This window comes from Cololabis saira, chromosome 2 (assembly GCF_033807715.1).
Source record: "Cololabis saira isolate AMF1-May2022 chromosome 2, fColSai1.1, whole genome shotgun sequence".
NCBI classification, from domain to species: Eukaryota; Metazoa; Chordata; class Actinopteri; order Beloniformes; family Belonidae; genus Cololabis; species Cololabis saira.
The window spans coordinates 22,459,064-22,484,071 of NC_084588.1; the positions used below are offsets into that span (position 1 = coordinate 22,459,064).

A 25,008-nucleotide genomic window follows, 5' to 3' on the forward strand; every position below is an offset into this window, starting at 1 on the left:
TTTTCATACATTAGTCTCCATTTTTACCTAATGTTAAGACGTGAAAAGGACCAGATTATTTATTAGACAATCCTGCATGGAAAAAAAATAAAAATGAATAATTGTCTGATGTTCCAAATCACTTTTTGTCTTCTTAATTCTTCGTCTATTTACTGAAAAGCACACGATTTACACAAGCTAATAGTCAATCACAAGGCTGATATTAGGGGGATTTAAACAAAGGTGTCACAGAAGTACTTGTAACCATCCTCCTGTATATGTCCATGAGGTCAAAGGTCATGAATCAATGAATATTTCGCTGCCACGTGGATCCCCTTATGCCTTTAGGCAGAGTTAGGCTTTCAGAATGTCTGTGATGAACCATTTTCAGTAAGAGATAGGAGGAAATGAATCAATAACAGCATTTATCTGACATAATTGCTGAAATTTATGTCAGGGGGAGAAAATGAGTGTTACTTGAGGCTCACCAATATTCTACATATAGCAGCCACAAATTGGTCCCTTGTGGTTTAATCACACAGTCAGTTCAAATCATTGACTTTTCAAATGTTCATAACTACTAATGTATTAAAAAAAGATGCTGCAAAGGGAAGATACTATATGGTCAGGGAACATAATTACAGCAGACTTCCTACATTAATCCAAAACAAAAGGATAAACTGAAGTCAACTATTTTAACTGTAATATGTTGGAGGAACAATATCTCTTGACTCATTTTATGGCACTACATTGTCTTAATCCGATTTATTGGGTGTTTATTTAATATTTATCATGTGGGACACAATAATAAGTGAGGACTAATTTGATTTTATAAGAAGACATCCTTAGGCTACTTTTCCTGCGTGTGAACACTATTTTAAGCCCCATTTATGGTGTTCAAATTAAACATCTCAGAGTTGCTGGAAGCTTCTTGTGTTAATGGAATCCCACATAGCGGATTGTGTGGGGAAGAGAGCAGATGAATCTGTATTCCCTGAATGTGTCTGGGCAAAAATCAATAAATGCAAGCACAGCTCCTTGCTTCTGATGGCTGTCTTTGCATGGTGGACTAATAGAAAAATAATAATTAAATTTAAATCACCAGATTAATTTGTTTTCCATCAGTCTCAGGAGAGATCCTTTTTTTTCTGTTTCTTTAGTGGCTCATTATACTTTCTAATCAAGACAAAAAAAAGTCCCTCTTTTAGACAGACATGCTGTCTCCCTTCCCCCTTCTCTTCCCTGTGGTGTGCTTTCTCGCATTGCAGTCATTGTGCTGGCACTTATTATGTTACAAATGACCGAGGTACGGCAGGCATTCTCAGTGTGCATGCAAAGAAGGCCCACCCTTCTATGCTACTAGCGCCTTCTCCTAATGACGATGCTCAGAGTGCCCCCCGACACCATCCCATGCAGTCTTCTCCCCCACTTCCCGCCCCCATGTGCTCTCTTTAATGAAGATTCTCCAATGCAATTAAAAATCCTTGCTTCTTGCTGCTACTGTATGACAAACAGAGCCACTGTCATTCTTCATGGCCTGTCATTCCTGCTACAGGAGGCGGAGGAAATGGAGAAATACACTAGGGTCCTGGTGGCTAGAGAGACAGATAGAGAGGATTGTGCGTGTTTGAAGAAGAGCATAACCGCCCCTTTCTCAACAGGTAACGGAAAGGGGGCAGAGTGAAAAATCAATGACCAAAGAACATGGAGAGCAAGCTTATAAAATGGCTTGAACTGCACACCACAAGCTGAATAAGGGGTTCTGTGTCCATGTTCGAAACTTTGGTACTTTAGAGATCATGAATGTTTTATCAGAGCAGCATCCCACTGCTACCTTTTCTTTTGCACTTTTCTAAAATTCTTCTTGTAAAGTGGAGCTACAAATGATGGACACCCAAGTATGAGCCCTGCAATTCTTCAAATAAAAAACAGCGGTGACACTTTTGGATGATGTGACTTAACGGCAGAGAGGAAAAGTGAGAGAGAAAAATTGCCTATCGTTTATGAACATTTATAATTTTATGAAGCATTAATATAAATGTGCCTGTGAACCAATCGTCCATCACTCTGCTAACAATGAATTCATTGTTTGCGCGTGATTTATGATCTGCCTATAAACTACCAGTGAACAGTTTGTTAATCCAATGTAATACCTGTTAAAATGAATACAACCAGCGTTGATGTGACACGCAGAGAGCGGCACACCAGTTGGCTCTGGCTCTGTGACCCATCCTCGCCAGGGTGGGGCATATAAAAACAGTTGCCCTCTCCATCTGCAACAAAAAAAAAAAAAAAAAAACTCCCCCTCCAACACCACCCCTCGACCCCACCCCCTTGTTGTTTTCCAGTTGAATGAAATAATCTTCCCCCGTCTGGAAACCCAGTCTGGGTCAGAGGGCCTGCATTTAGCCTGTTGCTTATTGTGTGTTCAGAAGAGGAGCTAAAGCATACAATTAGGCACAGATGGCTGTCTTTGCCAGGCCACGTATTGATCCCATCCCCAAGAAGAGCTGTCCCATTTCTGTTTTTGTTTCGCAAATGCCTCCCCATTTAGAGCCACTGTGAGACTGATTTGTTTTGTTTGATCATGTATCATCATGTGAGGGATCATCACTCTGTCAGTTAATAGACAGATAGACAGATAGACAGATATGACAGATGGATAGATATAGTTGTTTTTTATTCCTCAACAGCCTATGTTTTGATTAGATATTAGGTAAAGACTTAAAAAAAAAATATTGCACTATAGTAAATTAAAAGTTAATATAATAATTAAAAAGTTTTTTTTTTTTTAAGTTGGAACGTGACCGTTTCAAATAAAACCTGTGCACGTATTGTATTTGTGTTTTTGTTTACACTAATAACCGGTAAAATATGATGTGACAAAGTTAACATCCCTGTCAAGAGCTGTCGAGTTAATGACAATGTCGCATTTAAAGTAATAACGGTCAATTACTGCATCCGTCCCTTTACTACGGCCGCTGCACAAATAATAAGTTTGCTTTGTGTGGCAGTAGTGAGCTGACGTCAGGTCGGTTCCTTGAAGTGGAGCTGAATAAACCTTGAGAAGAGTCTCCTTCAATCTGCTGTTAGTAACTAACACACACACACACACTCACTCACACACCGAGACTCAATTACTGCCCAATTCCCTTCTTTATCATTCGTCCCCGACCTCTTTCATAACCAAAACCGACCAAGGAAAAAAAGAGGCGAGAAGAAGAGCAAGCCGAAGTGTTTAGTTGAGCTTTTTTTTAAAAAAAAACAACAAACCACGTTGGAAATAAGTAAAGTGTCGAAACTATATAAAAAAGAAAAGGTAAGTGTTTTTATTTCTCTCCGCTGTTTTCGCCCCATCACAGAACAGGCGATGAGCTTGTCCTTCGGATCTCATTTCTTCGCGTTTATTCCAGCGTGCGTAAAAACTGCTTTTATTGATAGTTTCGCGTTCATATCTTGTTGCGATGTTATTCCCTCGGTCGATTTCTCTCCAACTCCCCGGCGTTAAACGTGTTTAAAGTAGTTCTCTTTAATCCAGGACTGTTTTTCTCAGAGCTGATAGTGGGAACCGTCTTTGTGTCCCTCTCTCCTTTCCTCGCACCGTCCAACTCCGGGCGCTCCTATTTGATAACTTGTGTTTTGTTCGTTTGAGAAATTAAACTTTTAAAAAAAGGTTTCCCTTATTGTTGTCGGCTGTTGTTAAACCGAGTAAACGTGCCGGTTTTTGGGTCTGTTTGTCGTATTTGTGAAGTGGAGGTGGTTGTAACCGTCGACCTGGAGGGGGTTAATAACCGCCGTCGGTCCTCGCTTGTCCATCCAGTCCCTCGACGCACGAAATAAAACAATTTGCGACAAATATATAAATATCCCAAACGGTTTTGGATTAAGTTGGACGTGTAATATTCATTTATGTTTCCACTAGCGGTTTGGGTGTGAGTTTGAGGGTTTTTTGTGCCGCTGGGCAGCGTGCCGGAGCGCTGCCAGTGCGGTCTCTTCCTCCGCGGCAGCAGCAGCCTGGCCGCCCGGCCGGGCTGCTGACATCCATCCCTTTGTGTATATTACAATATCCTCCATTTTTTCTGCCCCCCTTCCAAAACAACAAGCCTCTCGCCATCTTGGTTGTTTTAAATTCGTCCCTCAAGCACCTCTCTACTACCCTTTCCACCTCTGTCACTCTTGCAAACACACAAACGCCACTTTACAAGGAAATGGATCCGATTTTTTTTTTTTTTTTTTTTTTTTTTAAATACTCAAGTTTTACCAAAAGTTTTAGAAAAGGCAGAGTTATTCAAAAAGAGTGAGCAGGATAACGTCTTCGTTTGTGATCTTAGTCGGTGACGGTTAAACGCTCATTTTGAAGCCAGTTTTTATCTCAAGAGTGGACAGTTTGTGTGTTTGCTTTTAAAAAGCCAATGGTAGGTTTCAGTGGTGTTATATGTTTTGGGATTAGTAATTTCTAAGGAAGACAAAGTGGCCGAGGTAGTATTTTGTTGTAGATACAGTTGGCACAAGTGTGTTAGTTTCTATTTTGAGGCGATATTGTGGTTCAGAGCGATAACGGGCGTTTAGTCAGCGCTGCCTTTTGTGTTTAAACATGAATGTGGGGAAAGGGAAGAATGATGTTGCCCAATTACCAACAACCCTTTTAGAGGAAGAACTGTTCACATTAAAGTCAAAGTGGATGCCAAATAACAGTGATAAGAAAATAGCTTAAAATAAGCTGGTGTGAAGGCTGTTGCCTTTTCAGTGGAAACATTTCATTGACAAATTGGTGGGGTGCTGATCATGCAAAACAGAATCCATGTAGGATTGATTGATCTGCCAGAGTGACAAGTTTAACACACGCACACACACGCACACACACACACACACACACACATATATATGTGTGTGTGTATATATATATATATATATATATATATATATATATATATATATATATATATATATATATATATATATATATATATGTATATATATATATATATATATATATATATATATATATATATATATATATATATATATATATATATATATATACATTTATATGTGTGTATGTATGCATGTATGTAAGTTAATCTTTTCATCGTCATAACACACATTTTGGATCTTTTCTTTTCCTGTCTTGCAACAGTTTGGACAGAAGACTTGGCAGATTGTAAAATGGGGATCTTATTTAATTTCTGACATCCATCTTATAGATGGTGTCATCCTGGCTCATGCCAGGCTCAGGGCCTCTCAGTTGAAAACTTGATCCCACTTTTTTTCCCCCTCTCCTGTGTCCTGCAAGCAGTTAAAGCAGAGGAGGAGGGAAGAAAACACACTGAACAAATGCTTTGAAATGGAAAATCTGATCATCTCACCTCCCACCTCTTTTGTTTGCCCGTTTATTGCTGCAAAGCTGGAGTGCAGAGGAGCAGATGTTTAGCCAAACATGAAGGCGCAGTGCCTCTGTCCTTATGGGGATGGCTCTCCCCTCTCCTCACTGCTGATGCATCGACATGACAGCTGCTTGATTTCATGGAGCTGCTAAGAAGCCATTAGTGGTATCAGTGAATTGAAACGGAACAGTGTCTCCCACTTTTCTATCACTACCACAACTATCTATTGTTAGCATCATTTTGTGGATATGTGTTTGAATATGTGTGCAATCAAGTGTGTGTGTGTGTCTGAGTGCATGCAAGCAAACGCTGTAGCTGAACATACAAATCAACAAGAGGTACCGATATATTTTTGCAGTGTTTTCTAATAATTTGAAAGACACTGAGTAAAAAAAGTAAAAAAAAAAAAAAAAGATGGAACGCATCTGTCAGAGTTTGTTTACTGGGTTAAATTAAAAATGGATGCACACTGTGCTATCTCAAGCACACTCAAATCAGAGATGTCTCTCCTTGCCAGGCCAAGGGAAAAAAAGTCACCCCTCTGCTGGAGTTTTATTCTCTCCCACCTTCCCCTTTTCTCTTAAATTGGAACTGTTGTTTTTGAAGAGATAAAGGGAGACTTCTGCTTGACTTGAACATTCAGGAATTAAGGATAGACATAGTTAAGCTGTATTTGCATGTCTACCGAAGTCACAGCAAACGGTTGCTATTGACTAAGCTGATTAGGTGAAATTAGGTTCACGAGCTCTGTGTCTAGGGTGCTGAATCTGACAGAACTTGGACAGCTTTTGAGAAGACAATCCCATGTGCACACAGCCTGGATTCGCTCTAATCTGCTGCTATTGAATATGAGGCAATCATAATGTTTTGGGGGAAGTGGGGGTTTAGATTATGTTCTTTTGAAAATTAGGTGACGTAAGATTTATTGGGTGTACATGATCAAGTAATGATTAAATTATCAGCGTGGTGTGACATGTATAACTTCTTATTCGGGTCATAACTATGTCTTGTGTACAGTATAGTTCACAAGAATCATTTATTTATTAATTACCAACGTATGAAGCATGATTTTGTTTAGCTTCAGCAACATATCTTTTTTTGCTAATGTGACAACCATGTGAGTGCAACTCAGTTCTACATTTTCATTATGACTTCAGCTTTATTTCTTCCGGGGATATTTATGTAGCGGTCAATGTATCAAAACTGTGGACATCCTTTTGAGTGATTGCAGAAAGCACTGTGGTGTTAGACTCTAAATCAGGACATCAGTGGATGAAGCAGTGTTTGTGCTAACTGTGCACCAAGGATCACTTTTGCACCACAGCTATGTAGAACATTATTTTTTATAAATGTCACTTCTATCGTTGAAAATGTTTGTCAGAAATCCTAAAATGTATTTTTAGATATTTAAATGTTGCCTTTTCTGGACAGTGTGCTTGCTACTGATTAAGCTTATCACTGATACTATGACTTCAGCCTGCAGCTGGAGTATGTTCTGTATTTTTTTGTGTGACAAGATACATCACAATGTGCGTACTTTAGGAATGATAGCTGAAGGCCAAATTGATAATGAAAGAAAAACATACATTTTTACATTACTACAGACATGCAAATATCTGACTATATATCTTATTTCCAGTATAATGTACTGTAGTTATAAGTCCCATATTAAATAAAGCATGGCATTGGTGCTTTATTTGTGCGTTTGGTCAGTGATTAATAAGATCTTTAAAAATAACAATCAGTTGCTGGTATTAATAATAGCCTTTTGGCAACGCTATCAAATCTAGAGGCTAAGAACATTTAGAGTGGAAATAGAGGTGTCCTGAGTCAGTGTTGCCAAAACTAATCGTAGACAGTATCTTGGTAATATTTCTTTATATTTCTTTTACATATAAACATGTAGACACATATACACACAGAAAACAGTAATAAAAAATTAAATTATGTACCAAAAAACTGATGACTGATGAGATTAATCCTTTTAAGGGCTAATGGTCCTTTGAGAAGAAGCTGCATTTTAGCCAAAGCCCTAAAAGCATCAAGACATTAGATAGATAATGTGTTTTATTGTTCCAGATTCAGCTGCTGCTGTTTCTGTCTTGGTCCTCTGCATTTTGCTTCATGTTAAAGATCTGTGCAGGCAGTGCCCTTATGATACGCTTTCACAAGGTCCTGCATGTTAAAGACCTCTGCAAAGTTGATGGGCCCTCAGATGATCTACCTAACCTTATGTTACCTTGCTATTTTGGTAACACAGCATGTTCACTGAATGTCCTGATAATAATCAGAGTACACAAATAATTGTCTAAAGTGCATGCTTGGCTACCGCTGCTTTTAACATCAGCCTTTTCAAATATTGTGCCTATCTTTGAATGGCATTGTTTGTATCCTTCTGTGTAGGGAGAAAATTCATCTACAGTTTTGTGTCCTTTTCTAATGAGACAGGACGCATATGCCTCCTGTCGTAGGGACAAGTAAACAATCCCAACTGCTAATTAAGACTAAACAAATGAAGTCCCATTTTGATTTTCTCTACATTTTAGTGTTGGATTACATATGGTGGATTAATTACCAAACAATAATAAGCAGAAAGTGCAAGTGGGTCACCCTGTATTGACTTTCAGGAGACAGAAGACAGAGCGGCCAAATTTGGGAGGGATAGGCGATAAGCTGCGTCTTTGCTGTTCTTCCCCTGGGCCTCTATTTATCATTCAATGTGAGAATTTCCTTGATGAAAGTCAAGGTTGTTTGTGCATCCTCTGTCCTGTTGGGATGCCTATTTTTCCACCAGCAAGGTGAAAAGGTTGATTTCCCCCCCCAAAGAGATGCCTTGTTTGGAAAGTCTATGGTAGTTCCATTTAATGAAGTCTCAAAAGGTCTTGATGATTTTTCCACTTCAGGGCTGTTTTTGTTTTGTACATTGAAGTGAAGGTAAAAGTACAAATGTACTTTATGACTTGTGGAGCCATAGAACACTAAGTAAGCTGGTCCTCACATTTCATTATGCCTCTATTACATATTTGTGTTTAGGTTAGTGCTTCGCGTTTGCTGAAAGCATCTATTTAATGTGGCCTTTAAGAAATCCGAGAGTGACAAGACACCAGAGAGACATAGCAACATGATAAAAGCATTTCCACATCATTAGTGTTTGAAACCATAAAACAGAACATTAGCTGAAGTACCTGAATGAATGAAGCTGGAACAACATCACCGCAATGATATGGATTTAGGTTTCGAGAGAAAACCAAACAAAACATTTCTTACTTTTGTCAGATCTTTATCCATCTTATCTAGGAAGCCAACGTTTTGTTTCAGCGGGAACTTGATTGCGGCATTCAGGCTTGCAAAACCTGCTATATAGTTTGATGTTTACTTCCCCGTGACATTCTCAGTCTGTCGCAAAGGCGGCCAGTAAACACACGCTTTTCCAGAATTCTTCCATACAGGCTGTGCTCAAATAAGAAAGGAGATGAATGGAAAAGAAATAGGAAGATGGTTTTGAATGTCAGGATGGAAATGATATTGGTTTCTCTACTTGTGTGCTTCTTGGGTCAGTGAGGTTCTTGATGATACTATAGAATAAGTTGACGCAGGAAGGTGAGCTTTAAGCCTCAGCGAGTGTTAAGTGGCAAATGCACGCACACCGACAGACAGAGATCTTTACACACACATGCGAACACACGCACACATACCTGCTGTCAGGACTTGAGCATTTATGCACAGGGACAGGACACACACAGATACACAGATGCACACAAATGCATGAGATTGCACCTCAACTGCCCCCGTTTATTGATCTTCTTCAGCATTTAAAATCTGGTCACTGCTGCCACAAAGGCTTTTTATTTTAGCTGTGCTGGCAAAGCCTTTTCCAAGCTAAGCCAGAATTTAAAATATTTAACTCCTACGTAATGTCATGAGAAATGACAAGGATAAAGGAAAACAAGAGCAATTTTGAACTGTGCAGCAGCCACGTATTTGTTCAGCACTATACATCATGTAAAACATGCTGATAAAATCAGCTCTCAATGTGTTGGATGGTTTGAACAGTAGTTTGGAGTAAAATTGGCCTTTACAGCAACTTTTTCTAAATCAAGTTTCCTTGAATTGAACTGTATCTTCTATGTTTTACCAGAAAAAGGGGGAAAGAATTCAGATAAGAAACTGCTGCGATTCTAAATTTACCTCTACTCACTGCTGACCAAAATGGCCTTGTCCTGTTAGTGTAGCGCAGGCTAAAGTCTAGCAGTCATTGGATTAGTCATTACTGGTCCTGGGACAAGCTGCTGTTTTTAGCATATTAAGATTAAAAAAGGATACTTGTGTAGAGAAGCAACTCAGTGTTTAATCCTCCGAAGCCTTATTGCGCACACTTTCACAGTTAAATTTATATCTCCCTAAGCATGATATGTTTATTTTTCTCTGTTTTCATTGCACGCAAAACAAGATACCAAAAAAAATATTTCCCCTTTTTCTTCTTAGGAAATCATTAGTGTTCAGTTAGTCCCAGGTGCTATAGAGGAAATGATCTGACTAACTGTTCGAAGTATGCTTCCAAATAATTTGCCTTAAAAAGGTCAAAGCACATGGTGGAAATGTATGCTGCATGAATATTCTGTGTTTAAAAACACCACCAGGCAGTCAAATGACAAGGTTTTCCACATCCAGTTGAATCTGCTACCGCTGATGCTGTTGTTTTTCACTTGTCCAACAGTAATAGCTTAGTCCCGGTCAGTCCGTGGCATTGTCCTGCTTTCTCCCTGTATGTGTGTCTGTCTGTCTCCCCCTCTTGCATTTCTGCTCGCTCTTTCTGAACGATGACACTGAGAGACAGTTGTAACGTGAGATGCCTCTCGATCCTGGCAGGGGTTTGGAAAGCTGAGGCAGAAGGGAGGTAAAGGGCCTTTATCTGAGACTTGGGGCGCTGACCTCCCTCATTCCCCTCCTCTTTTTCTCCTCCTTTTACTTGTTGCCTGCATCGTCAGCTAACAGAGGCCAAGACTGCACTCTTAAAAGAGAGAAAAAAGGTTGTCAATATCCCTAGCATTGTTCCAACGTTACTTCACATTGGATGGGTGTAACTTTTGATGTGTTATCAAGGGTGACTTATGTTTATGATCTCTATGAGGAAGTGTGTTTATGTGTGTGCGCGCATGTAGACGGAAACATCCACACAACCCCTGGACTCTAGGCTATGGCAGCTAAATCCTCTGTGAGAGCTCCCATGTGCAATCCAAACATTTAGAGCTAATTTAAGCATGCAGGCACGAGCAGCATCCTTTAAGAAATGACAGCTTCCCTCTCCAACCTCCACTGTGTGTGCGTGTTCATATTATGCACACATACGTGTGCATGTCTTGTTGTCGCTGGAGGGAAATGAAAGTACTCAATCACTCACCTGTCAGAGTACTTCAAAATCTGTCCATAACACACTAACACATACACACACACACATACACACACAAAGACATGGACACATATGTGCATACACACTCACCCCTAAGGGTTTGACAGGACTGGCCCTTTATTGACTCCCTTGATCAAGGAGACAGCAGATCCATTTAATAGAAGCTCCACACACGCACACAATTGCACACCGTCCCACACATACACGCTTAAATCAAAAGTGGATTGACATCTACACTCCACACAATTCCACAATATCTTTTTTTCTCTTTTACATCAGAGCTAATCATCACTTAAACACAGAATTACATTTTTGGAGCCAGTACTAATAGATGTCATTATGTTTCTTGTTGCATGGTGAGCCAACAGTTTCCTTGTCATAGTTTCTATGCCACTACTCCCAATAGTTCTGATTCGCCTCTCCACCACATCTTGCGTTACTGCCTGTCATGATACAAGCCCAGTAGGGGTTATAGGCATGTTGTTTTGGCTCTGGTCCTTGTGCTTCCCAGTTGGCCATGTTTTGTGCTGAGTGTTTTTGGAAGGCCAGTTAGCCAAGAGGGTGCTGGGAGGAGATGTGACAGCTGTGTCGGTCACGGCTACTCTGACCTTCACACGTCATCCCGATGGATCATCAAGGCTGTAATGATACACTGAACCTGTTGTGTTGTCTTCTGCTAGCCTGATTATCCACACTGGTTGCGACCTGCCTGCATACTGTACTGATACTGACATCAAGAGTGTAACTGTGGACCGTCACCAGCAAGGCCAGTATTACTACATATCTGAGCAAAATCTAGCTTGGAAAGAAAAACAAGAAATGGAGTTGATTGCCTAATGCAGCAAAAAGGGTTTTGTATCAGTAAGAGAAAAGTTATCACGCAACACAAAAACATGGGTACACGCAGACAAAAAAGAGACACGCACAATCAAGCCTGATATTTCATATATATGTTCTACCTTTCACAAATGGATTGCTCTAATGCTCTGAGCTTTTCACCAGTCTCAAAGCGCTTTACTTCAGTGTGTGGTGAAAATGTGTTCCCTTGAGATGGCACTAGCTCCATCAAGTCAAGGAAGAAACCATTTAGTGGAATGACAAACACACACATATATTCACACACGCGCCCACAGCACCGGGAGGCTGGGAGGATTTGAATTGCACTTAGACAAACGTTTCTCACACAAGTTCTTTTTTCCTGGGCTCGATTCCTTCTTTACCCTAACTCGCATACAAAAGTACTTGCACAGAGATTCCATTTTGTCAGCTTTCAGCCCCAGATCATGTAACGATAAAAGATGCTGCCCTGCAGTTAAACAGTGCCAGTAAATCACAGAGCAAAGAAAGCTGGGAGAAGCACTTATTTTTAAGCAGCATGAGAGACCACACTGGGGGTGGGGTGGAGAGGGTGGGGGGTTGAGGCAGATAGGGTAAGACAGAGGGGGAGCGAGAGAGAGAGGAAGAGAGAGCTTCTTTGTGCACTGTGTACTGGCATTGTGTGTGATGAAGAGATGAATCACTGCTATTTAGGGATTGGTTTCCTGCAACTGATTGTGTGACGACTGTGTGGCGGACAGACTGTCAAGACTTGCCTGTTTTGTTCTGGGGGCTTCAGGAAAATGTCTGCGGCCAAGTCACACTAACCAACTCCCACAGGCAGCGGTGTAGCAGAGATCAGTGGAGACAAACACCTCACCAGTGACATTCTTCTAACAAGACATCAAATACTAAAATCTAAACATGTATATTTTCAGAGTACACTTGTTTTCTGTACTCGAAAACAAACTGAGCTGATAAAGTTTTCTTTCTTTCGTTTCATTGACCCTGTGCAGATGCCTGACAGCTGTAGTGTGCATCCTAAAGTAAAATAAAGTTAATGTCTGTTTGGCTGAGGCAGCAGCAGAGGTAGATTAGACAACCCAAACAAGACAATTCAGAGAAGTCAGATCACTTAAGTTGTCCGCTGTCCATGTGGAAGCATGCCTGCAGTGTAAAAGCGGGTAATTATAACTCTGCAGATAATTCCTGCTTTTTGTTTATTTTTTTGCCTTTCAAGTTAATTAGATGGAAATTTCTGGGAAATCGTGGCTACCACTGAAATCCCATTCTAACTGTTATTCAAAGACTTATGAGTTAATAGAACTAAGGAAAGTAATTTTTGCTAATACTTTGATAAAAGGCCATATGATAACTTGCAGAAACAAGTATATGGATTCTTCTTTATTAAATGCTAAGGTAAACCTTTTATTCTTTTTCATTCGTATGTGGTTGTTTATATTTAGGGTATTTCTGGTATATTATTTCATTTCCTTTAAGTTTTTTTAAATTGCATATAACTCATATCTTTTCCTCATTTCGTTGTGAGGATTTTCTTCCGTATTTGTCTGAAATAATAGTTAACTAAATATTTCAAGGGCTCTAAGCACACAAAACCTGACCTGACCTGATGGCCAGTTGTGGCCCATGCAAAAAAATGAGCAGATACATTTTGTTCAGTATTCTGAAGAGGACTGGAAAGACTAAGAGCTGAAATTGTTCTCAAAATGTTTTTATGCCATTTCCAAGTCAGGGACTTTATGGTTTTTATGGCAGAAGAAGACCAGGAATGAATGCTTCAAAACAAACAAAAGAAAAAGTTATTTAGGAAGTCACAATGTTTACCATCTTTTGTCAGTATCTTGAATATTGCTTTGCTCAAGAAGCACTAACCGTGGCACAAAAAAGTCACTGATGTAAAAAGAAAAGTCCCAAAATATCTTCTGATTAGTTTTTAGGAATATATACATATATATGTATGTATGTATGAACCAGTCAGATTTCCACAAAACGGGCACCAAGAGTTAACTAAGCGCTGTTATGTTCATGTTCTGGGACAACTTATGTTGTAATAGACGCTATATAAATTCAATTGAATTGTTACACAAGCTTGTGAAACTGGGCTTCATCTGACAGTGAAACTGGTAATCAAGGGCCCTTAAGAGTCCTTTTGATTATGTCAGTGTGGACTTCTGGACCAAAATGTTGCCCAGTTATGGTTTAGAGTGTCAGTTTGACAAAAGCAAACTAAAAAACCTCAAAAGTAATTTTGAAATATTAATTGGTAATTAATTTAAATGTGATTTGCAGCACTAATATACACAAACATACATTATAAGGACATTCCTGTTGAATAAGTGGGAAGGAAAGAAGTGTGTGTGTTTTTTGGTGTTTTATCCATCTGCTATTGATGTAAAACTTTTTAGATCTCACAGTAAAATGAGGTTAATAGACTTAACAGCCTGATTCTCAGTCAGGCAAATGATGGCAGACAGCACTGGCTTTCTTTTCTATTGTATTTCACCTTCTTCATGGCTGGCAAATAGTGTTCCGTGCTGAAGTCCTATGAGCAGAGATCCTTTAATCATGAGTTAATAGGCCTTTATGAAAAAGCTGAAGATGAATTTAGCCTACCTGGCTCTCTGTTATCATTATCACTGCAATGAATTATCAAAGTGTTTGTGTGTGCCTGGATCGTGTGTACTGGTGTTTATCTGTCAGTGTAGATAATGCAGGGAACCATTTCAATTCGATCTATTTAGTTATTATCAACACATCCAGTCTAGGTGATTCCTGTTCGGTGATGAATTGAGCTGTGATGACAGATGTGTGTTGGATTATGTGTCATAAACATTGATGAAGCTGGAGGACATCTGGAAAGACAGAATCACTTAGACATGAACTGTAATACCTCTATTTCCTTTGCGATGGCAGTCATTTTAACCAGTGACATTTAGAAAATTACCGAAATGCTACAAGAAAAAGAAAACATGAACAATTTTTTTTTTTAAAGCAAAAAATGGTTTTATGATTGTGATATCTGACACATTCATGCTAATGAGACATTCACCACATTCAGTTTTGTTGCTGTTGACCAGATGGATGTGTTTACTGACAAAAAAACCTTGTTAGATAGCTACCCACACATACTTCAACACTGCTGTGGAGTTGGTGTGTCTGGAAATATCTGTAAGTGTCTGCTTCCTCATCTCTGTTTGCTTTTGTATGAGGAAACCTGACGGTTGTTGTTGCTTTGGTTTGATTCCCCCAAACTATTCTGACTTGCCAAATAACAGCCATTCTGTTTAAAAACTGTTCTTCAAACATTGTTCATGTTAAGAAGAAGTAACAGTCTAAATACAAGTCGTAAAATCTATTTGTGTTTATTTGGTAATCATACAAAGCAGGGTGGTGTCTGTTACAGTGAGCTGCTTAGATTAGGCTCAGGCTGTAAGTGCACAGGAGGGCTTTGGAGACAATGCATGAGAGATGGGCGTGAGAACACGGGTAAGGCTTGGTTCTCTGCAAGAACTGTCTTGTGTTTAGGGAAAATATCCTCACACTCAAAGCTCCAATGTCTAGATCCCTTTCTAACAAACAGGTTTTGCAAGACAGGGCTCGGGCAGAAAGACTTTTTGTGTGAACATCTTACCGTGCCTGTTAGTGTGTAGCCGCAGCTGTGTTTCAGAAGTCTCTGTATTTTTGTTTTGATGTGTCTGGAAACCACAAATACAAAGATGTGTAACTGCGAGTTTGATACCGGTAGTTTTAGAGGCTTCAGCCTATTCCAGGTCAGCATTGCCACAGTACTGCCCATATTCAAACCATTTTGCTATAAAATAAAATATATTATGCTGCAGACAACTGATCCCTCTGACTTAAGCCATATATTTAACACAAACTACAGCCATTATTTGTTTCTGCTTTTCCTCCAGGTGTTACAGCAGTTATGTTAAAGAGCTGAAGACATCTCTAACAGTGAGTACATGGTTTCTTTTCTTTTGCTCTGTGCCCCTTATTGTATTTATGCCCGTGTGTTACAAAATAGTCGATGTAGGACTTTTCGAAATACATATTGTCACACACTTCTGCTTTTATCGTTTTTTATGCCATGCCAGAATAAACTTGCAGACTCCTCCAGTTTCAGGCCTAATTTGATTTTCGTTCATTCAGTGAAAGAGGATGTTTTTTTTTTTCTCTTTCCCAATTAAATTTAACAAGAGCCCCTTGAAAAGCTGTTGTTATGATTACATTACAAATTCGGGGTTCATTCAGGGAATCAAGCAATTAATTAGATTTCTCCTATTCTAAACAGAATATTTGTATGAAACACGCACGCCTAATAAACATCCTTTGAGTTTGCGGTTTGTTCAAACCCAACTCTGAATGTAAATAGCTGTTAACTGACAGCGCTTTGAGGTCAGGGTTCTTGGATTGCTCTTAGTTATATGTATTGCTGTGTGCAGCTTGAATTTCCTCCTTTCCCAGAACTTTTCTTTTTCCTCTCACTCCATATTTGTGAGACTAAGCTTTACTGAGGGGCGCGGCTGCGTCTTCAATGCTTCACTTCACACACACCAAGGTGGCGGTTCATTGTTCAACACACTGACAATGACTTGCACTTTTCTCTTGCCTAACTTGAAGGCCGTGAGTCCGCGAGTGTGCCATCAGATCATATGGTATCTTTTATCAGAAGGTTTTCAGTGAAGGCCGAGCTCAAGGAAATACTTTTTTTTGCCAACAACTGTACTTTTCATCCTTATGTGTTACCAGACCTGATTCTATCAGGTTTAAATGTTACTGCTTCATCTCTTGCTGAGAATGATACATTATACCCCCTGCAGGTTGTTGCGGCCTGGTTGTATCATTTGTGATAAGTATTGATGAATCCTCTCTTGGGGAATCAATTTCAAGGGGGCGTAGCTTTGTAGCTCAACCCCCACAGCTGGCTGTTTCTAACTGCTGTCTTGGCTGATGACTCCTCCTGCGGCCCCATAGAGAACAAGCACACCCGAGCACAGGGAAAGATGGCGCTCATCCAAACAGCTATGGTGTAATTAGCTGACATTTGTTGCTTGGAAGACAAGAGAAGGGAAAACGAAAGAGCTGCTAAACTCTAAACACCCAAAGGAATATGTAAATGTAGAGAGTGACAGAAAGTGTGTGTGTGTGTGTGTGTGTGTGTGTGTGTGTGTATGTGTGTGCGTGCGTGTGTGTGTGTGTGCGCGTGGGGGGGGGCGTGCAGAAATTTGTCTAATGGCTCAGAGGTAGAATGCATTCTTGCATGTGTTTGAGTAATTGTGTGTGTTATGAACTCATTGAACCTCATTTGAGTACTTATGCCTGTGTTGTTCTTTTCAACCCAAAGGCACAAACCTACAGTCTACAGAAAGCACTTCTATATATGTTAGGACAAGAATGATGCTTTCTTTGCTGAGAGACAATTTCCTTGTCTCCTCTTTAGCATTCCTATTTCGCTGAGCATGTCTTAAGGTATTCAACTACATCAGCAAGACATTACATAACAGAGCTACAAAGTACCCATAGGAAGCAGCCATCCACAACCGGGATGATTCTCGGATTTCAGGAAGGTGGTGCATATGCTTGTCTTGTGTTTGCACGTCTGTTTGTTTGCATGCATCTGTACTTAAGATGAGGTGCTGTAAGAAGGAGCAGCAGTGCTTACGCAGCCCCATCTGCTTGATCCAAGATGGAAGTGCAATGCTTTTTAATGACAAAATACTGAGTTGCTGGGAGGTGTACAGAAAAGGGAGGAGTGTGTGCGTATGTGTGTGTGTGTTTGTGTGTTTGTGTGTGTGTGTCTAAGTGAGTGAGTGTGTAAGTGTGAAAGAGAGAGGAATAAAGGGAGAAGGAGAGAGAAAAACATCTCGAAGGTCAGGAGCAGCGGGCGGCCGTAGGGGAGAGACACGTGAGACAGAGATAGTCTTGCGTCAGCCCCACAGCAGTCCGTTCTCTGTGTGTGCACGTGTGTGTGTGTGTGTGTGTGTGTGTGTGTGTGTGTGTGAGTGAGTTAGTATCTCCTGCGGGGCCAGCATTTTCATCCGCATCCTACCATGTGTTACAACAGAGCAGCATGGCTAAGTTTCTATTCTGAGTGTCTTGTTCTAGGTAGGTAGGAAGGTAGATTGATAGATCTTAAATGCACAAATCCCGGCTTGGAATTACTTACAAGCAGTCAATCATTGAGCTATAGATAATTTTTTACATGGTTCTCGTGACAGTGGAAGGGGAAATTACACGTTCTAGCCTGAGGGGAAAGAATTTGTGTCTCACTGCCTGTCACAAAACCTGAATAGTGTTTCATCAATCCCAGCAACTACTATCATTTTTCAGCTCTTATTCATGAGCCCTCTTTGTTTCTCGCAGTGTCTTTTTCCCAGTGCCCTTTAAACTGGTGTTCTGCTAGACTGAAGAAGTGTTAGAGATAACACCTAAACGCTTAGTACTTTGTACTTACCTCAGAGCTATGATTGTTAAAAAGGCACTTTGAGATTGTTGTCAGGATAGGGAGCTGTGTAAATTCAACAGATGCACTATAGTATTAGTTTGGAATTACCCATCCATGTCTTTGTGTCACTTTCACTCTAACTCACATCACTTCTGCACAAACAAGGATAAGAAAACACTAGCCATTCTCCTTGTTGCCTCCCTCGGCTTGCAGTGTCTCAACAGGGTTCAATCCTGTAGCTAGACTTTTGATTCACCCCCACTGCCAAACAGCCTCTGCTCTCCTTGTCACTGTGAAGGGCTGCAGCGTGGGGCGAGGCTGCTCTTTTACAGACCCTTGCACCATGAATCACTGCTCGCACCCAGGGAACCTCAGTCCACTCAGGGGCTGCCTGCACAGAACATAATGTGCATGATCATGAGGGGGGCATTTTGAATGGAGGCCAGACAAAACAGGAGCTAAAGAATCCAAGCTGTGAGCTTTCTCATAGAGGGCAAACACATCAGTGCCTTGTATGTGTGTGTTTTAATGGGCCAGATGTTGGACATACAATGCTGAGTTTTGGGTGTCCTAATGCGGCATAATTATATATCAGTAATTTATGAAACATTAGAAGTGGACCTTTAAACTTCATACATCTCAAACCTTTTAGCCTCATATAGCCTCGATTGCAATTTGAGCTCCTTGAGCACAGCCGTAATGCCAGTTTCACTGTTGGGTTTGAAAACAAGTGATGATCCAGCCTATGTCAACACTTTCAAAAGTTCAAAGTAACTGCATTTTTCTGAGGAAGTATCCACTTGAAAATGTGGATGTCTCAATGAATGGCATTTTCAAATATTTACCTGAACATCGGTTTCTTGGTGACTGAAGACTTTGTATCCTACACTTGGTTTATTACATTTAAAAGTTAAAACATGTTTGTTTGTGTGAAGACAGATAACTTTTTTTTTTTTAATTGTGTTATAAAACTTTGCTTTTTAAACTTTGCCAAATGTGAATATAATAATATGACTGAAGTTCATTTCTTGTAATTGCTAAAACTCACTGGCAAGTTTTTCTTTGTTTTTGGGCATCTCTGTTGAGACTGCTGCCCCCGCGACCCGGTTCCGGATAAGCGGTGGAAAATGGATGGATGGATGTTCAGTTATGGAGATTATTTCACAAGTCACCCTTCCATTACACTTTTTCACGAAAGAAAATTGAAACTCTGAATTTGCGACAAAGGTAGTGCTGCAGGCCGTCAGTGTTTCCGTTGACCTGGGTTTTTCGAATAAGCGTAATTCCCATAACTCTCCATATCCTGCAAGACTTCTCTTCAAAACAACAAAAAAGAAAATCTCAAAAAAATGTTTAATCTTTTTACAAATTATTGTTATTGCCATTACCGCGGCTATTGTCAGATGGTGAAAGCAGTGGATGATGACAAATGATTATTCAGTGGCAAATCCCTTATGTAGTGCATAATGATTAAGTGGTGTTATAGCACAACTACATCATTTTAATGACACCAAAAACAGCTGGAAACTAGATTTTGATGATTTTTAGAAAAAGGTTGGGCATTTTTAGAAATATACTCTCGCCGATCATCTGTAAAATGAATGATCAATATCTTTATCATTTTCATGAACCTTTATCAGACATTAATAATTTTGTTAAAATGCAAGAAAAAAAGCTTAACTAAGGCAACGGAGCCAGATGTTGCAAGCTAAACCTTAAATATTAAAATTCAAAAGCCACCTGCGACATTGATAAGGGAACCCAAGCCTATGGATTTTTGTTGACAAAAATAATGATGTCAACGTGCCCAGAGACCGTCAGTCCAGCCGCGGGAAACACTTGTTCTGCTGGTACCGATGTTGAAGGGGATGCCGAGATACTGGCATGCTAACTTCACCAACCTGAGATACTTCGCTCCATTCACTGTTTTAAAAAGAAAAAAAGACAGTGAATTAATCAAGGTTCAATATCTTTTCACCATTATTTTTAAGTTTTAATGATACCGCACTCAATGTCATTTTGCTTTATATTTACGTTCAACGTTTCTGTGGTAGGCGTGTGGTCCTACTCGGTCTTTGACAACAATAAATTGCACCCCTTGCTGGTAGCTTTGGAACAGTGATAGTCAGCACATTGCATTTGCCTTGTTATAATGATCAAATTCCACATGATCGGAAAAAAAATCTTCCTGACCTGTTATCGATTACCGATTAATAATCCCCGTCCCTACTTTAGATTGACGGCCATGTCACATCCAGCGCTGCCAAGGATGTGGAAGTGTGCAAAAAGTGTTTTCATTACACTTTTGTGATAAATTGGATTATCAAATCACCCGAAAAATCATCTTGTTAAAGCATAAAAAGGTTTTTGCAACATTTGGGCTCTTTATTTTTTCGAATTAGAGCCGTTTCCATTACAGGTTTTCTTTTTCGATATTTAGATTTGCACAAATCTACAGGCAATTGAAACACGACAACAGACAACACTGCCTTTTCTGTCTCTTTCTATCACAAATACATGCATTTGACGCTAGCTGTTCCTCCATGAATGCCTCTACAGTTGTTCGGTCTACCTGCTGCATTTATAGGCAAACCACAACTTTTCAGTTGTTTTTATTCTTTGGTCTCTGTCCCTGTCATGGTCCTTGTCTTTTGACATCCTCTTCAGCTTTCGATCCCCCCTCCGTCTGCAGATCTTATTTCCTCCTTTATCTGAACATGTAGTCGACAGTTATGAATGTGGTTTCTGCCTATAAAGCATGCCTCCAAGTGGGAGTAGTTTGTCCCTAGCAGGCCTGTGCATCCCAGGGCCTGTCGTTCAGGCCAGGTTGTAACCTGGATACAGCTGCAGTTCAGAGGAGCCATTAGCAGTGCCAGGAGGCCCCCAGTTCCCAGTGAGAGCTCATTACTGTTTCTGTGCAGTCACACTCCTCCTATGAAACACAGCAGTGTGTCTGGTGAAACTAGCCAGGACATTGAGCCTAGGGGAAGCCATTACTGCTTGATTCAAAGGGAGGAAGAGAGAGAGAAGTTTCATTGAAAGAGGAGTAGGAATACCGAGAATGATATTAATCATTAAACAAATCCAGATTTCCCTGTACTTTTCTGTTGAAGTGCGACTATCTGTGTTTGTTGGATGAGATTTGCTCTTTGTTCGGTGTGTGTGTGTGTGTGTGTGTGTGTGTGTGTGTGTGTGTGTGTGTGTGTGTGTGTGTGTGTGTGTGTGTGTGTGTGTGTGTGCTCTTTGAGGCCCAGTTCAGCTGTCTGGTCTGGTGTGCAGATGGCTGAGTTGGGGCCTGCTGAATGAGATACCCTTTTTTCTTTTCTCTGTCTCTTTATCGGCCCTTGTTTCCTCCCCTTTTCCTTCTTTTTTCTTCCTTTCATTTCTTCTACTCGCTACCCTTTTCTGCTAAGTTTCATTTACCAGTTACATCCCTGGCTGCCTCCTCTCTTTCATCACTGCATCCGCTGAGGGCCATCTTGGGCAGGGGAGAGTTTTCCACCACTCGTTTTTCTCTCTCCCTCCTTCTTTATGCGCCTCTCAGGGCTCAGTGCGGCAGCTATACGCGGTGGCTTTGGAATGAAATGTCTCTTAACCGAGCCATGTGCCCCGGAGCTACGGTAATTGCAGGTGAAATTCAGCTTCCTCTTTAAAATGCCATCTCTCATTTCCAGTTACCGGCCCCCTCCGTATCTCTCTGTCTTTCTCTGCCTCCCCCTCTCCCCAACCCCCGCTTCTCTCTCCCTCTGGCTGTCTTTCACAGGCGTGTGAATCCCTCAGCCCCTGTCGCGTCTCTCTGCCCCAACAGACACTCCCACAATGCACAGCGCTGATGGTTGCACAGTGATATCAGCCATGCAGAGGGAAGGGAGGGCCGCTACCTAGACACACTTGATATGTGTGTATGTGTGTGAAAGTGCAAAGACAGTACGTGTGACAGGAACTGAAAGTGTTTGTGTTTGTGAGTGTGGAGAGAACGAGCATATATATATCTGTGTGTATACATGAGGAAAAGTAATGTGTGCTGTTTAAGAGTGCATACATGTGTGTGTGTAGCATCAGCAAGGCGTGAGCTGTGTAGAGGTGACATCAAGGTGAACACGGCGTGTAGAACGCTCTGCCGACTCGGGAGGCAGCAAATGGCTCTGTGGCAGATGGAGTCTTTGTCAGGGAAGAAAAATGGCAGCTCAAGAGCATCAGAGACCCCCCAATACACACACACACACACACACACACACACACACACACACACACACACACACACACACACACACACACACACACACACACACACACACACACACACACACACACACACACACACACACACACACACACATATATGAATATAGGGACACAGCCTTTTCTGTCTCTGTCCCTCTTTTGCACAGTGGGTTACACACACAATCATTCATAGATGCAACACATGTTTGTACACACACATGTACACTAAGGTAAATGCACGTACACTACTTGACATACATACATACATCCCCCTCAACCCCCACCCCTCCTCAGTGAGCCGGGCCGGCAGGCGGTGACCTTCCACTGCTCAGAGGGTTCCCTGGCTGTTTGATCAATTATCCCTCTCCCATTGTTTACCAGGAAGCAGAAGTAGAGAGGAGAGGAGAGAAGGCTCAAAATGGCCACTGTCAGGTGGAGGGATCCATTTCATTGCCAGTGTGGGGGGTGGGGGTTAGAGAGGAGAGAGATGGAAAGACCAAAGCTATGAAGTGTGCTTAGAGAGAAGGGAGGAGCATGATTCCCAGGCAGCTGGGATGATGTGACATTACACTGAAGGTACGGCTCTGACAGCAGTTAACGTTTGAAATTCTGACATCATCTTTTAAAAGACGGTTTTCAGAGCTCTAAAGTTTGAACCAATGTATAAATCAAAAAGAGTGTATATTCCTTCGTTTAGGTGCACAAATCAGTGCTGTAAGTATTTTTGAAATACCCTGTCATGTCCATGACATGCTACATAGACACATGCATGTCTATGTATAATGCCACATTACTGCAGGTACACCTATTTTTAGTGTAGAGAAGTGAGAGGGGGGTACATACTCTAAAGGTCAGGTGGCAGAGAAAAAAAAACCGAGTGGGAACAAATGATGCACTAAGCGAATGACACTCTGAGGTCCTGCTTTAATATGTATGTATCGCAGGTTGATGGCTGATTTCATTAGCGCCTCTCATTGTTATGCATAGATTGTCCTCCTGCAGCAAAATGAATATTGTATTCACGCGTGTGCGTACGCTCACTCTCTTATATACACACACACACAACATCTGCAATTCGCAGAAAATACTGTACATTGAATTCATAGCAGATCATTTCAAGAAAAGGTTGATGTTTCCACACACTGTTATCTATTTCAGTTATAATTAAAACAATTTATGCAGCTGTCATTTTTACAGACATTTTGGCAGTGCTGTGGACAGTTGCTGTAAGGTAGTTGTGTGATTATTCAAAGGTTCTTGTTGATAGTCGAGAGTATTTTTTTGAAGCTGCAAAAAGAAGCTTTATTTGTTTAAATTTCTTAAGCAGAACAAGTTATTTTGTGTGTCAGGGTTTAGTTTACATCATTTCAGTTTACCTAAATCTGTGTGCCACCATGTGTTTGACCAGTAATGCTTAGTGCTTCCCATTAGTTTATGTGTTTATGGGACTCACCCTTTTACAGAGATTACATAGGCGGAGTGTATGAAAATGCCTGACCCCCCTTTGTAATCCTCCAAGATGACTATGTTTCAGGAAGAATTCCAGTCCTTAGTGGGGCATGAGCAAATGTTCTGTACAAGATATTAATAGCTATTGTGGGCGGAAAAGGAAAGCAGAAAAAAAAAACCTTCTGTATTTCCATATGTTTTGTAAGGAAACAGTCCAGATGGATTATCTCTTGGTCTGGAGATTTCTGTTTTTTTTTTCGACCAGCTTAAATCCAAGTGGTGTTGGACTTGCCAGAAACACGCACACACAAATACACACACCCATGTGTTCATACTCCTCCTGTCTGAAGTACAACAAGCTATTACTGATTAACATGTCTGAACTCAGCCAGTTCAAAAAGCCACTCCGATTCTTTTTTCCGTCTTGCTTTCATATGAAACTCAGATGAAGTGAAGGTCTTTCTTCCTAACATACCTCACGTTCCTCACAGTCACAGAGATGCGTTTGTCGCCTTCCTATTTGTCGCCTGAGAAACCATGTTGGCTTGTCTTCTCACATTTCACACTTGGCTTCATCCCCTTAACCCCTAATGCTCAGCCTGGATGGGCTGCCTGACCTCTTGAGTCATGGATGTTAGACTCTTTGCCATCACGAGAGCCAGAGTTGGGCTTTATTTTGCTCAATGATTGTAAACATGGACAGGAGCAAACCTGCTTGGATTAAAGACTTTAAAAAGTACACTAAAATTTGGCTACCACTTTTTCCTGTTTCTGATCCATATTTTGGTCCTATTTATTTTCTGCTTTGGATTTGAACTACTTAAGAAATCTACTTTCATAGTGCTTGTTAGTTTCTTTGCTGTCTTGTTTTTTTAAAGATGGTGTTTAGATACAGACATAATTGGCCGTATACCTTTTTAATGCAAAAGCAAATTGTTCACATTCACCACTTCTTTTCTGACTGTGCACACACACGCACACAGAAGTTCACCACTACACGTAGACACATTATGTGGTGTGACAGGATGCCGCATATTTGGAGTTTCACAGCAGGCTGGCATTCCAGGACAGCAAAGAAGAGATAATGTCAGTGCACTGCTGGTTAACTCAATGTTTTATCCTGTTTCTGGTCCGCAAAGCGTGAAGGGTGCTCGTTTGTGAAAACACTCATACACACTCACACTGCTGACTCTTTTGCGCCCACAGCCAACTGGATGACAACAGCCGAAAAGGAAAACACTGGTAATACACAACGTGCATAGACATGGCTACTGGTA

General features: G+C 40.7%; 1 protein-coding gene across 15 annotated transcripts in view; it reads left to right on the top strand.

Annotated features, from left to right (window-relative positions):
* Positions 1-3,052: 3,052 nt before the first annotated feature.
* Positions 3,053-25,008, top strand: part of baz2ba (bromodomain adjacent to zinc finger domain, 2Ba) — a 70,360-nt gene continuing 48,404 nt past the window's right edge. For 8 of the 15 annotated variants that reach the window (XM_061741038.1, XM_061741072.1, XM_061741055.1 and 5 more), the window contains exons 1-2: positions 3,054-3,298; positions 15,525-15,567. The gene's annotated coding sequence lies outside the window, so the exon portion shown is untranslated. Of the gene's footprint in view, positions 3,299-15,524; positions 15,568-25,008 lie in introns of all 15 variants that reach the window. The other 7 variants (XM_061741018.1, XM_061741062.1, XM_061741029.1 and 4 more) reach the window with 1 other exon arrangement.